Source organism: Pseudochaenichthys georgianus, chromosome 7, assembly GCF_902827115.2.
Source record: "Pseudochaenichthys georgianus chromosome 7, fPseGeo1.2, whole genome shotgun sequence".
NCBI lineage: Eukaryota > Metazoa > Chordata > Actinopteri > Perciformes > Channichthyidae > Pseudochaenichthys > Pseudochaenichthys georgianus.
In genome coordinates, this window is record NC_047509.1 from 30,959,651 (window position 1) to 30,964,868 (window position 5,218).

Here is a 5,218-nt window from a genome sequence, read left to right on the forward strand (position 1 = left end):
AGTTATAAAGACAAGCAGACCAAAACAAAGTTATTCCAATATGCAAATACTATTGTTGTTATCATACAAAAATAAAACAAGTCATCTGGCTGTTCCCCTGTTTAATATGTGCCTCATCTGATGTGTTAAGGTCAGTAAGCCAACACCTGATTACTAGGTAATAAACAAGAGAATTGTTGGGACGCTGCATTCAGGGGCGGACTGGCCATTGGGAATACCGGGAGTTTTCCCGGTGGACCGGTACCGAAGTGTGCCGGTTGGACAATCCCCCCCCCCAATAATTGTGCATTGCAGTCCACTATCTGCAGTGCACAAGATGTGACGAAACCAGAGACTACAAGCTTAAAGTGCCCCTTATCACCAAGAGTCATATATGAAAAGCTGGAGCACAATGGACTTATGACAGGCTGACCTCAGTCGACTCGACACCATAGGTCGACACATGAACTATGACCAAGGTCTCACAACAAGCAGGAGGCAGGGCTCTCTCAGTCTTTAAACGTGCGCAGCTGATCTTTGTTGGCAGATTGTAAAGTGTTTCAGACCCATACAGGTGAGCACTATTCTGATGAGGGTGACAATGATCAAATCAAATTAAATCACTGCTTTTGACTCTGATTACTTCAGTCATGTCATCAGATTAAGCTCCAGAGTTGATTAAACTCTCGAAATAGTTGACTGACATGTGGAGTTTTTCCATATGTGCCAGCACGCAGCTCGCATTTCTTTTAAAACAGGGCTACCCGGTTTTGAAGGGGTCCATGGTTCCACAGAACGGCTGTGACTATTGGTTAAATTATCAGATCTAAAACACTGTAAAAAACACAGTTTCAAAAGAAAAGTCCGACATTAGTACTGCTGCTTAATCTTTCTACTGGTTTAAAGTACGCAGTTTTCTATTGACGCTAAAAACAGCTCCGCTAAATTGGTGATAAAAACATTCCCGTCAATTCTTCAAAATAAAGGTACATCGTTATTTGTTATTTAAATGCTTTTATTGTGAAGTGGCAAACCGTGTAATGCTGCGATTTCATCAGCTGTAACTTGACGTGACTTCTGATACAGCAGAAAGCGAACGTGTAATTGTGAAAATAAAGCAGATATCTAAAAGAACAAACAGGGACACAGGAAAGAAAATTTAGTTTCAGAGATTCAGTTATAATTTAGAGAGATTCGGCACAACTCGGTTCGCAAATCCTGGTAATGTAAACGCATTATATCAGATGCATGGTGGTTTGACGCTGTCAAAAGTGCCAATGAAAATTCTCAATGACACCTAAACTAATTTTAAATTTTGTAAAATATGTTTAGACTTAATTTAAAGTGCATTATGCATGCAGGTTCTTAAAGCTTTTATTTGATAAATTGCCTGAAGTAAGTTACTTTTGATGTAGGCTAATCATTACTACACAATAATTCCATGTTCAACCTAACATTTAATACTTAATAGACATTGTGTGTGTCCAGGCTAAGCAGCGACTCTGAGGGATCCTTATATCTGGTCTATCAGTGACTCTAGTCAGCAGGTAGAGAAACCTCTGAGGAGAGGAAGAAGCTATTCCCTCATGGACCCTAACACTACCAGCGCGGGCAGCGTGCAGTATGACCGCTGGAACGAGGACAACCTCAACATGAACGTAGAGGCATCACCACAGACTACTTCACAGAGGTGAGACACAGGCAACAATGTAAAATATTAAATTGTCATATTGCTGAGGATTTTCTGCTGCCACAAGAAAACAAAAACTAGTTTAAAAGTATAGATGTTAATGAGACAAAAGCATATACTGGGACATGAATGGAAGGATCTTTATGCGGTTGTATTTCATGTCACAAAATACAAAGTTAACCATTAAAGGGGCCCTATCATACTTATCTTCATGTTCATATTGGTTTTGAGAATTGAGCCTCTTTTGTGACATGTTTTCATGCTTTAATGTTGAAAAAGCTCTTTATTTTTCTCAAACTACCTGTGCTGCTGCACCTCTTTTCACCCACTGCTGAAACCAGAGCCCAGTCTGCTCTGATTGATTAGCTGGCCGGCTTTGTTGTGATTGGCCAAACGCTTAGAGATGTCCCGCCTTTAGCCTTTCAAGTACAATGTGTTGGGGCGCTAGCCAATAGAAGTGACATGTTACATAGTGATGTCACTATATTACGGACGTAGTATAGAAGCTTAACAACTTATATATTGCACTACATCAAAGGGAAAACCCTTAATTACTTAAGGGACATTTTAACTTGACACAAATTGAAATATTTAGTAATAGGTTTTCTAAAACCATATAGTCAAAATGAAGTGACAATGTGTTGAAAAACAGGTAATGAGTCACAACGGTCACAACATTCGACTAAATGCTGTTAACCCTGACTCTGCCTCCCTCTCTTTTACTTTCACAGGATCTACAGCAGTCTGTGTAACGGCAGCTCTGGAGTAGCAGTGAAGACGGCCGGAGCTTTGGCTGCATTGGTGTCCATCTACATTATAGGATACGTAACGGGATACTACGTCCATAGGTGCTGATGGTGGATCATTATGATTTTGGATAAACTACAACATTTTAAAAAAGTGTTTTGAATAAAAGTCCCAAAGGTTTATGTAAGCCATCAGAGCAGAAGTCTTTTTGTTGCTTTTTCATCACTTCACTTGCATCATGTTAACCCTGACTTGTTTTATGCTGATGTTTTTGGCTTTAGGACACTAGTTTCAACATTATTTTAGTTTTGTTGAGGGATAACTGCTTCATGGTAATTGCTAATCGTTGTTGCTGGTTTAGCATTAAAAGTCCTTACAGTTCTGAGGATTTCCAAGCCACTCCTTTCCTTTTCCAAATCTAAAATTCATTTTGGTTACCAGTTTCTAGAATGGTCTAATGATCCGGCCAAAAGACAAGACATCTGTGGTATTGAACTCCCAGTGTCTTTAAATTATTTTCAGGAAAAAGGTAATCTTCTGCACAGGTGATGATACGTTTTTTAAGAACTGTGTAGTTTAATTGAGCAGCTATAACCAATGCAGGTGAAACAACGACTAAATCTCAGACTTTATTTAGATAAAATGTGGAGCTTTATAAATAATATCGTTTCAACAAAAAATAACTAAACTTGATTGGACATTTTTTTTAATGGATTTGCTCTCAAATGCAAACTAACTTCTGGATTTCCAAATAAATACCACCTAATTGAACAGAATGTGCATGTCTTTGCACATGATTTAGCCATGAGGATATGTATTCTGTCACTGTGAACATGTGGGACTACATGTTCAGAGCAGGTGTCTGTGCCTACTTGAAACCTAAACTGGAGGTTTCAATTTCAAGTCAAGTTTAAGAATATGTTTTGCTGGTGGCCTACACCAGGGTCTTCATAAAACATGTTACAAAGAACATATAATAATTGCCTAAAATGTTCACTGTAATAGACTATTGACCTTCTGAGATCATTTCCACAGCACCATTGGAGCAGTAAAGCTGGGTTAATAATCTTTAATGTACATGTCCATAGAGTATTTAGACAAGAGTCTAGACCGATATTAAAATATGCGTTCAAAACGTTTCACTTTTAAATTTAAAACGAGGCCCTATATGCTTTTTGGGGTTTTGGATTTCCTGTAGAGTGTTATACGTTTTTGTGGATGTAAATAGTAAAAAAGGCTAAAATCCCCAAATAGTAACACTCAAGCACAAATACTTTGAGTCACGTTCAAAGAGCCTTAGGAAGGAATTGTATAAGATTAGTATGGGAAGGAGGATTAAATACAGTGAGTGTATGTATGCGCCCCTGACTATTGTGTCCGAACATACTTGAAAAACGGTGAACTTGCTTTACAAGTGAAAAAGAAGACATACATCAAGTGAATGTCTATGACACCTTTACAGGTCAGCAGGCTGTTAAGATTTGTGACCTATATCGTTTTTTTGAGATCCTTAAAGTGCGATAGGCTGGCCATGTATACGTTAAAGCACCACAAATATTAATAAGACAATGTGGCACATGAAAAGCTGACATGCATTATCAGATGTCAATAAGTAATTTCTATTTTTATCAAATAACCTCAACGATATCTGTTCCAAATCATGCTAACAACTTGTTTAAAAAGCCTCTCTTATCTGAGAACACAATTTGATAAAGAGGGGAAGCAAATATAATTCCAGTAGCAATAAAACAACATTTATGTCTTACCAGTCAGTCAATGTACAAAGTCCAATAAATAGAATAAAAGGCACGCTGTTGTTCAATTAGTAAAGTTTTCATTATTATACACAAACCACCGACGAGTTTAGAATATTTGTATGATGTTGTTATAAGATAAGATAGAACTTTATTGATTATGGAAGGTTATGTATGTTTACATGATCAACATTTTTTTAATTATGTTTTTAGTGCTGATAAAACAACCTACTAACTCGACCACAAATATAAAACTGTCTTCTTCTTGGAAATAGAATAATTCTATTTTAAAAGGAAATTAACAGTCACAAAATCATAAAGGATTTAGAGCTGTTTTGTATTGAACTATAAAAGAGTTGGACTTTCGTATGAGCATTGGCAGGAAATGTTAGTGAATAGCACAGTACAGCATATTTTCCATGATGTTATTCAATTTTTCTAATGAAATTCAGGAGGTTCATGATAATTTCCTAACATAAAAATGCCTCTGCTTGTTATGTGTGCCACAAACAAACAAAAGTTGATACAAATGAATTGTTTAGAAGAAGATTATAACAAACTGCTACATTACATTTGTATGTAACAATCCGTGTATGTTTTTCTGTTATCTTTGATGAATGATAAAAATATAATTGTACCATTAGTTCTTAATGAAATTGATACTGTTTGACTTTGTATTAGTTAGCCTACTACTAACAATACATTGAAGTACTTTTACTGTGTATTTTTGAGAAATCCTCTGTCCCCTGCTGAGAACAAAATCAAGCCACTTCTGCTAAGTTTGATGAGGGTTTGATTGTGTAATTACAAGGTGAGAGAAAATAAATCCGTATCCTCCTATGAAACCTATTTTATTTCCTTTTCCATGTTATACTTATACTTACTTGCCTTAGAACATTTGCATGTTGAACTACATGATATCTTCCCCAGCCTCAAGGAAATACAATTTAGAGAGACATAACACATTTTGTGGAGCAGGGTTTTGTGCATGATCTGTTTGATTTTGATTGGGGTAAAATCGATCTGTGTGCTGATGTGGAAACCACAT

The 5,218-nt window shown here is 36.7% G+C and overlaps 1 long non-coding RNA gene across 2 annotated transcripts; it reads left to right on the forward strand.

Moving 5' to 3' along the window:
• The first annotated feature begins 446 nt into the window (after positions 1 to 446).
• On the forward strand, positions 447 to 4,994 carry LOC117449825 (uncharacterized). 2 transcript variants are annotated; one of them, XR_011643549.1, is made up of 3 exons: positions 447 to 553; positions 1,468 to 1,669; positions 2,401 to 4,994. It is a non-coding gene; the product is annotated as an uncharacterized lncRNA (long non-coding RNA). The 2 variants fall into 2 exon arrangements; XR_004552509.2 differs by lacking the exon at positions 447 to 553 and adding an exon at positions 1,039 to 1,200.
• Positions 4,995 to 5,218: the final 224 nt, after the last annotated feature.